Here is a 9,947-nt window from a genome sequence, read left to right as displayed (position 1 = left end):
GTCACCTTGAAGTTGTATTAAAGCAAAATGCGCTCCTCCGGCCAGAGACCCAGGAGATCATGCCGAAAATGTACTGAGCTAGAACAGAGGATTTCTACTTTGGAATCAAAGATGCATGCCCTTCCATCAAAGACAGATGAACTACGAGAGACATCTCATAAAGTGAGTACAGCAACTACTGGAAATACCGAGAATGTAACCCAGCAGTCTAATATCATTGCTAACAGAGCAGATGAATGCATCGACCTCATAAAGGGAAATGTGAGTACAGAGCCTTGGCATAGGCAAGATGCCAGACCAAAAAACGTAATACAAGAACTGTAATTACCTTAACACCAGTTAACTCCAGGCCTCGTATCAGAAATACAGACAGATCAGCAAACTACTACAGGGCTTGTGGTCCTAAGGGAAGCCCAGCCCTTAACATTATGGAACAGATTTGAATGCCTCCGGGACGTGAGAGAGGAATTCCCCAGGGAACAGACCCAAAGCAGGCAGCGATCAAACCACAACAATAGAAAGATATACACAGACAACAAGCAGCACTCAGCACCTGTTCATCCCACAACCCTCGTTCTAGCCAACTCTGCTGTGAGACTTTTAAATGGGGAAAAGAACTTGCAGAACTGGTGTCAAAATATGCAACTATCAAACGCATCATTTTGCATGTTGGAGCAAATGACATTTACAAAGAACAGCTGTATGTCAAAGCAGATTTCAAGGAACTTTTCTTGGCCCTATATGAGCTTGGAATACAAATTTTCATCAGTGGATCACTCCCAGCAGAGGGAGGCTTTGTATTTACCAGACTATTCAGTTTAAACACCTGGCTCGCAAAAACAAGCTTTTCAGTTTGGATTAATTTTATTGACAATTTTAATTTTTCTGGAATGGCAGGGAATATTTCAGGCCAAATAGCACAGAGTTGAGTTGAACTGGGACCAAGATCTTAACCGAAAACACCTCTTCAAAACCACCTCTCTCTCCTGCACCCAACATTTTTCTGCCAACCTTGAGCCGAGCCTCTGATAAGCACTCAGTAACTATGCAGACGGAACAAGCTGATGACATCAACAACTAAGCTAAACCAAAACACTCTGCATAGGCTGAAACAGAGATATGCCCAACCAGAGATATGCTGTGGGGCCCTCTGGTAACCACCCGTTAGAGTTTGACTGTCTTAATATATCAGGGGATCTAAACTTGCATGTGGATAATCCTGAAAAGTCTGTGTAGTAAAATATTGTGATCAACAGTGTAAAATGCTGCACTAAGGTATGAGGGGTATGTTATTGAAAACTTTGATGAGAGCTGTTTCAGTGCTGTGATTTGCCCGAAAACCAGACTGAAAGTAATCAAAATACCCATTTGATGTTAGAAGAAGGTTAATTGATTAAAGACTACTTTTTCAATTCAGTTTTAAATCTAGACTTAAGACCAAACTGTTCTCAGATCCTTTAATTATTCTTTAGTTTTAAATTATTTTACCTTATGTGTTTTATGTTTTCTTTTTATTATGATCTTTACCTTTTGCACTATTCTTTGACTATATTACCCTTCTATACTTTTATTTGTTATTATTGTTTGGTTTTGTTTATGCAAAGCACATTGAATGACCTCTGTGTATGAAATGCACTATATAAACAAACTTGACTTGACTTAAGCAAGCATAAATAAAAGGCACAATATAAGGTTGGCCTGAGATCTGTGTGCCAGCAGGTATTAGACTGGTAGACCTAGGAAAAGGAACAAATAGTGCAATACTGGGGCAGTCGTGGCCTACTGGTTAGGGCTTCAGGCTTGGAACCGAAGTTGGATCTCCGACCAGTGGGAACGGCTGAAGTGCCTTTGAGCAAGGCACTTTACCCCTCACTGCTCCCCGAGTGCTGCTGTAGCAGGCAGCTCACTGCTTCGGGTTAGTGTGTGCTTCACCTCACTGTGTGTGCTCTGTGTGTTCACTAATTCACAGATGGGATAAATGCAGAGACCAAATTCCTTGTATACACAAGTATACTTGGCCTAGGACATTTATATTTACATTAAAGAATGGCAACTACTTTATTGGTGAGCTGGTGCTTGGGTCCGTTAAACCTTCATCAGAGTAATTTTGCAATATGAGGCCTCATTTATAAAGACTCAGTGTTTCCCATACATTGACCGGCCCGCCACAAGATTAACACTGACCACCACACAATCATTTTTTATGCTGTATTATTTAAATGAGATAAACTCCTTTCATTGAGCTGCACTTTGCAGTCCGGGTGGGCTGAGCAACAGGGCCTTTTCATTTACATCACCTGAGCGTGCTTCAGTTGATTTTGCTTACAACAAAAAGCTTGTCACTAGACGTTTATGTTTATGCTATTTTGTTGCTCTGTTGTTGTTTTTTTGCTGCCCCCACCCCCCACCGTTGAAACACGCTGCATAATCATGTCCCGATTCATTCTGAATAGGGTGGTCACCTCACCTCACTTTCACATGTATGCCACATATTTTTAAAGATGCCTTTCAGTCAAAGTTGAATGCAAAACAATTTGACTTTGAAACTTCCCCAAGTGAAGGGTGCTAGGGCCAAAGGACAGGGTTAGGGCCTATATTGATTGCCTAGCCTTTCTGCCCCCCCACCCCCACCCCACCCCACCCCCATCCCCAACACACACACACAAAACACACACACTTACATCATCACTGTCATCACCTCACATACATACAGCACACTGCTTGCTACAGTAAGCCCTCCTCTACATACCTTGCTGCACACTGCCCCCCCCTACATACACACAGCACATGGTCTTCAAGATCTTCTCCAACACACATCCTCTACATACTTACAGCACACACCGCCCCCACCTACCCACACGACACCTCACAGTCACTGCTCCACCTCCCTCCCCCACACACACACACATTCACTGTCATCACCACATACATACAGTACCTGCTTGCACAGTAAGTCCCTTCACCATACTTGCAGCACACCATGCCCCCTCCCCTACCTACACAGCACACATTATTTCATCAGGAAGCTTCTCCAACACACACATCCCTAACATACTTACAGCACACTCCCCCAATACATAGCACATTGTCTCATGAGGAAGCTTCTCCAACACACATATTGCACACCGCCCCTCCCCCACATACACAGCACACCATCCCATCTCCCCTGTCATCCCCCAACACACACACCAAGATCCCTGGCAGTTGCTTAGCCCCTTGAGCCGTGGATCTGCCCCCCAAGGGGAGTTTTTCCTTGCCCCTGCTGCTCTTGTGCTCCTTGTTGGTGCCCCCAATCCCAATCCTCCCCACCTTCTTATGCAGCCCTTGTCACTTAATCTACTAAACCCCTCTTCTACTGCACTTTTTGCAGATTTGGGATGAACTTCAGTCTCTGCGGAAACAAGTTATCATGGAACCATGTAGGGCTGTAACGATACACCAACCTCACAATTCGGGTTTGTATCACTTATTTTTGACCCACGGTTCGGGGGGCTAGACATTTTATTAAATAACATTTTAATAGCCTCCCTTTGGAACACAACTTCAATGCAAGAGTTTTAAACAAATATGCAGCATGCTAATGATGCTAAGCGGATTTAATAGTAATTTAGCTAGTCGCCTCTATGCGGCCCTTGCTTTCAATGATTGTGAATGTTTTATTTAAGCTGGCGCTGCGGTTCATTGAGCAGGAGAGGGAGGGGAGCCGGAGAGAGAGCGGGCAAGGAGAGGGGGTTATTTATACTGTTTGGTAAAGTTTCACACATAGTCTACAATGAAAGCAAGGAGAGGTATGAAATTATTATTTATTTATTTGTTTGTTTTTGACAACGAGGGCTACCTTATAAATAAAGCGGAGATGGGGTTGCTTTATTAAGTCCGCCAGAAGATGCAAAGCACTGGCGGAAACACTAGAAAGGTGTCGCGATTCTGTTTTTCACACCGCGACACAGTATCGTTGATATGAATGTCGCGATTTCGGTTTCGAATCGTATATCGTTACAGCCCTAGAACCATGGATTTATTTACAGGCGTGTCCTACTCATGCTGAATTTTATGCATTAATTGACGCACACTCTCGACAAGGGGACAATGGTGTTTACTCGGCGTTGGTTATTTATTAGAGACTACCACTTATCAACCAATTGGTTTTGTTGATCGTTAATATGGCGGACCCTCGTGCAAACTGAGTGAAAGTGTCTAGGGAGAGTGCAAGTCCCTGCGTACCTTCTGCGAAGTACCGTAACTAGTTTCGGAAAGGGACCTAGACAGTTAAGGTTAGACGGCATTTAAAGGTATAATATGCAGATTTAGGTATTTTTGGCGAGTTTTAGAGCTCCCTCTAAAGTCGCGATGAATGTTACTCTGCTGTTGTAAATAGCAAACTTCTCGCGGCTTATCCGCCCCTTTACACAATGCAAATGCTTTTTTTTGTGGAGGTGAAGGATTAACAACAGGCAAAAACTATCTCCAAAGAGCTATTCTGACAAGGTAATGCTTCACGATTCTCGCGAGTTTTGGCAGGGCACCGCTCCAGATAGTTGCGTGGCTGGTTTTCTCGGCCCTACATTATGGCTATGGTTATGCTTTTGTCCAAAGCGACATGCAAATACAAAACAATATAATACTTCAATTTAACAAATTAAGATGTTGGTCAGACTATAATAAGGAGAATAGCAATAATAAACAACAATGTCAATTCAATCAAAAGCCTAATGAAATAAACAATGAAAATGAGGGGAAAAAGCAATAATAAACAATAATGTCCATTCAGTCAATAATATAAAAACAATAACATGGTAAGACTACATTAAGGACAATATCAATAATAAACAATCATGTCAAATCAATCAACAGCCCAGGGGTTCCCAACCTTTATGTACCATGGACCGGTTTGATTCCCATTTTTTTTTCACGGACCGGTGGGGGGGGGGGTTCCATGTTCCGTGTTGTGCATGCATTACTTTAAAAGAACTAGCTCCAGTTATGTATGAACAGTGAAGGTAACGAACTCTTAAAAATGTGAAAAACGTGAACTTGAAGAAGTGAAAATTGAACAATATGAACTATGAAAATTAAACAACTTGAAGCTACATCTATCATGTGTGAACATGCTTAACAAAATATGGTAACAAAACATGGGAACTAAACATGCATTACTTAATATAATCAGTGGAGCCCTGTGCTTGTTTCCCCTGCAACAAGAAAGGTTCCATCTGGGGGTGATGGAAGACAGTGACACCCTCAGTGTGTTTGAAATGTCCAGTCGACAAGCAATTGGTCTTAGTTGCAGTCACTGCCAAAACCTGGCCTCAAGATAGATACATGGTGGGAAATGGTAGCAACGTTTTCCAGCTTTTACGGCTATCTCGATATTCTGCTTTGGTTTTCATCCAAAAAACCCGCCAGAGAGGTTCTTCATAGCCTACACACTCTTAAGACCACCGCCATTTGTAATTTCATCAACTGCTCTTCCTCCTGCGCTGACAAGTTAGGACTATTCGATATTGACAAATGGGTTCGCGGACCCACTCATTGGTTTGCCGGGATCTTTGGAGGATGGGGAAGTAACGCCAAACTCATTTGAAAGCGCCCAACAAGGTGATCGGCACCAGCTGCGAGAGAAAGGGCCCTGCCTCAGTCACTCCCAAAACCCCCACTACTGTTTGGAACATATCCCAGCCACACATATCAAATACACCCGATCCACTGCCGCACCCACAAATCAAGCTTGGCTTTAAATGCAGCGACTTTTATCTGCCAGTTTAAAGACAGTCGCGTCGTCTCCCCTGCAGTGACAGGTTGAGGTCATTAAGCAACCCCTAATATGTCACACACAGGTAGCGAGTTTTGACACCCAGCCCTCATCACTAAAATATGCAGCTAACGGTGACTTTTTTCTGTAAGAAATCTCTGCAGCTGCTCGCAACTCAAACACTCTGGCCAGTGACCTGCAACCAACCAACTTGGATGGCGGCATCACCGGTGACCCATTCACCCTCTTCTAACAACTGTGCCTCAATATCCTCTGATATATCATCAATTCGCCTATGGACAGTGCTTGCAGAAAGCGGTACCTGAGCTATTTTTTTAGCTGCAGCCTCCCAAGGGAGTTCATTGCACATGCCTTTACCAGCAGGCAGAATTAACTCTTCCCAATAGTAAAGAGCTTCTTAGATTTAGAAATCCGACTAGCCACTATGAGGCTTTTAAGCCACACGCTCAATGCATGTGGTTGCTTTTCACGACTAGTTTTTTGTCCTTCTTGTTCGCGTTTCTTACACTCAAAAGAACTCAAGGGGTTTGTCTTTAAGTGTAGGATGCTTGACTCTAGATGTCGAATTAGCTTTGATGGTTTCATTGCTTCGCTTTGACAACTTATCGCCAAATACCACACATAAAGGACTTGGTGCATGCGAGTCACCGGTCTCTAAGTAAAACCATATTGTAACTTAGAATGTTTTTTATTGGTTACACACCAAAACACACGAACGATAATGCCGGGCCAGACCTGGCCCTTATGTCCAGCACTAAACATCTATGTGAGGCTGTATCTACAACACACACTAGTTAGACCCGGTTATGAACACTGTAATCAACTATAAACATAAACACAGCGACAGTCAGGGCGATAACATTGGTAACTTGCATGGTAACATTAACATTCAACATAACACATCAACGAACAGCATCATGGGGGAGCACAGTCATGAACAGCTAGGCTCAGATCATTACACAGCCCCGAGACTTAGTCCATGTCCCTTGACTCAAGTCTTACCCTCGTGCCACCTTAATATGGCCAGCTGCACTGCTAGAGTCCATTAAACCGTTCCACCAGCCCGTCGCTTTGTGGATGCAGAGGTGTCGCTCGCGTTTTCGGATGCCCATGGCTGGCAAACCTCAGCAAACACCTCTGCCTCAAAATTCCGCCCTTGGTCGCTGTGGAGCTCTTCGGTGCCCCAACCGGCAGAACATCTCTTTCAGACCAGTCTGTCCGCTGTCGTGTGGGCTCTGATCGGCACCGCGATACGCCCCGGCCCACTTTAGTGAAATAGTCCATTGCCACGAGCACGTAGCTTATTTCCCGCTCTGTGACTGGCAGGGGCCCATGACACGACGGCTACCCGCTCCATGGGGAGAGCCCCGATCATATTATTGCTGCGGCGGGAGCGCTGGCGTCGCCGTGGGCTCCTTCGCTGTGCAGGCGTCACAGCAGTGAACATGCAGTTCAACGTCCAGCCTGCATCCCGCCAATAGAAGTGGCCTCTCAGCCCGACGAAGAGTCTTTGCAATGCCGAAATGAGTCAGCCCCTTATTGCCCCATGCACATGTTCAAGTACACAGGCTCGTAATCCAGCAGAAACCAGCAACTGGAAAATGTCAGATTGCCCTATCGAGCTTCGCCAGTGTCTATACAACCCGTCCTTGGCGCTACTATTCCCCGGCCACTGTGAATAAATCGCTTTGGTCTGGATCGAAAAGGACATTGCCAGTCCATGGCGTTAAGCTGACCGGCCGGATTCATGACCACCTTTCGGAAGGCGTGGCGTCTTCCGATTATGCTTTCGGATCTCCTCCTCCTCCTCGACATCCGCCCACGGCGACTGCGATCCGGCCCCCAGCTACCGCTCTGCAGTGCTGCGTTGGGCGTTAGGGGTGCTGTTCCGTTGGGGTCTTCATCACTGTAGCTGGTAGCGAAGGCGCATGGATCGACCACCGAGGTGCTGCTGGCGGCGTTGACGTCTTCGTGGCGCTGACAGCTGGCTAAGCGAAAACAAACAGCGACTCTCTCTCTCTCTGCCAGCGGTGATGCAGCTACAGAATTTACTCTCGGCTGGCTCCGCTGAGCCACGCTCCTCTCCTCCCTCCGTGGCAGTGTTGGCACTGGTCTGTTGCACACAGACGCCTGGACAGGCTGCCCGGCGTTGCCGTGAAGGGCGACCGCCTGGTGTTGGAATCTCCATGTCAGAGGTCCTGGGCCCACCAACCGAAGTCAGCTGGCACTCGGTTCTTTGTTCAGCAGCCAGATGAGCGACGCGTGGTCCGTTCTCAGCAGCAGGAACCGCTTGCCGAGAGGTAGGTTCGGAAATGGCGCACTGCCACCAATTAATAGCCAACAGTTATTCGCGTGTCACGCAGTAATTCTTCCCCCCTTCGTCCAGTGAGCAGCTGAAGCGCATCGATTACTTGCTTTCGCCCTGCTCGCCTGCTTGTGAGAGGACGGGCGCCGACTCCCACGCCACTGGCGCCGTGTCCAGGATAAACGGCAGTCAGGGTCAGGGCGCAGCACCGCCTCGTCGCATAGCACCCTCGCAGCCGCCGAATGCAGCGTCGCACTCCTCGTGGTCCACCTCCGAAGAGCTGGCCTTTGTGCGTCAATTGATGCAGCCGGCTGGCGACTGTAGCAAAAGTCCCAATGAAGGCCCGGTAATGGATGCCAGGCCCAGGAAGCCTCATAGCTCAGCACCGCCGGCGTGGAATGGGGCCAACGTCTCACCGTCCCACCTTAGCTGGGTCGGGTGGCCACCCGGCAGCCCCATGACATGGCCCTAGAACCCGGTTTGCCTCGAACAGGTGGCACTTTTCGGTGCAGTTTGAGCCCAGCACCTCTTTATGGCGTCGAACACCTTCTCCCAGATGTCCTATGGCACCAGTGAAGTCTGTTACATGACACAGGATGTCGTCCAGGTAAACCACGCAGCATGTTCTCAGGAATGCCCGCCAGGACACTCCATCAGTCGCTCAAGTTCGCTGGGCCCATTGCATAGGGTCGGCGGAAGCACCCGAACTGCCACAGCCCTTGTCTGATGGTAAACGTAGCCCGGCCGAGCCTCGGGCTAACCTAATCTGCCAGTAGCCACTGCGTAGTCCACAGCTAAAACCAGCAGGAGCCGGCAATGCTGTCCACGCGGTATCCAATCGCGGGGGAGCGGTGGAGTCTTTCCGGGTTACCTGGTTGAGGCCTGTAGTCAACACAGAACCGCTTACGAGCCGTCCTTCTTCCGGACGAGTACAGTCAGCGCAAACCCAGGACTACTGCTTGGCTCTATCGCACTCCTGCGGCCATTTCCTTTGATCTTTTCTTCAGCTGCTTATCGCTTGGCTTAACGCTGGCGATGAGGCCTGAAGTCGAATGGCCGGGTATTTCCGTGTCTATGTCGTGTTGTTGGACCAGGCCTGCTCGGGTGCAGTCCTCATCTCTTGGCGGCGAAAATGTCTGTGTACGCTGCTAGTAGTCTCCGCACTGACTACCCTGTGCTTCACTCAGCCCCTCACAGCTCTGGTGCAGAGTTCATTTACGGCTTGCCTTGTCTCTACAGAGGCGCCAGCTCTGAGCTTAAGAGTGGTGTTTGCTCAACCCGGCTCTCTTGGCTCCTCCTGGTGGGCGGAGCTGAGCAGTAGCGGCCTCAGCTGGGGACCTGGATGAGACCTGTTGTTTTCTAGGCTTCTGAGTCCGGGCTTGTGTGGGGGGCGGAGTCTGGGATGACCGAAAGTACTCTTTTGCGTTAGTTCCCTGCCCGACTTGTGTGGAGCGAGTTGAGAGTTCTTCGTCAGCTCCAGCTCTCCACACTTCATGCTCTGTTTTTCCCGCCGTTAACACCACGCCGTCCCCCAGTGTAGTGTGAACCGGGAAATGTCCACCACAGCCCCCATTTCTCTATGCGTCCAGGCCGAGAATGCAATCATCCTGAATGCTAGCCAACCAAAGGGCGGCTCACCGTTGATCACGCACCGCGACACCACTTTTGTCCATACAGTTCCGCTGGCTCTCCGGTAACTGTTGTGATGCACGCTTGTTGTCTTTCCCCAGCCTCTGGGTCTGGCTACCATGCGTGCCGGTAAGAGACCAGGGCGCACAAGCGAGATGGTGGAGCCAGTATCGATCAAAGGCCACACCGGGGAACCTGTCTAGCGTGCAGTCCCTGGTCACCGGCCCAGCCCGTATAGTA

General features: G+C 48.1%; 1 protein-coding gene across 1 annotated transcript in view; it reads left to right on the top strand.

Moving 5' to 3' along the window:
• Positions 1–9,947, top strand: part of LOC125295302 (RNA-binding motif protein, X-linked 2-like) — a 144,695-nt gene that overhangs the window by 127,156 nt on the left and 7,592 nt on the right. The window lies entirely within an intron of this gene.

This window comes from Alosa alosa, chromosome 5 (genome assembly GCF_017589495.1).
Source record: "Alosa alosa isolate M-15738 ecotype Scorff River chromosome 5, AALO_Geno_1.1, whole genome shotgun sequence".
Classification (NCBI taxonomy): domain Eukaryota; kingdom Metazoa; phylum Chordata; class Actinopteri; order Clupeiformes; family Clupeidae; genus Alosa; species Alosa alosa.
This window is presented reverse-complemented; position numbering and strand designations above follow the sequence as displayed.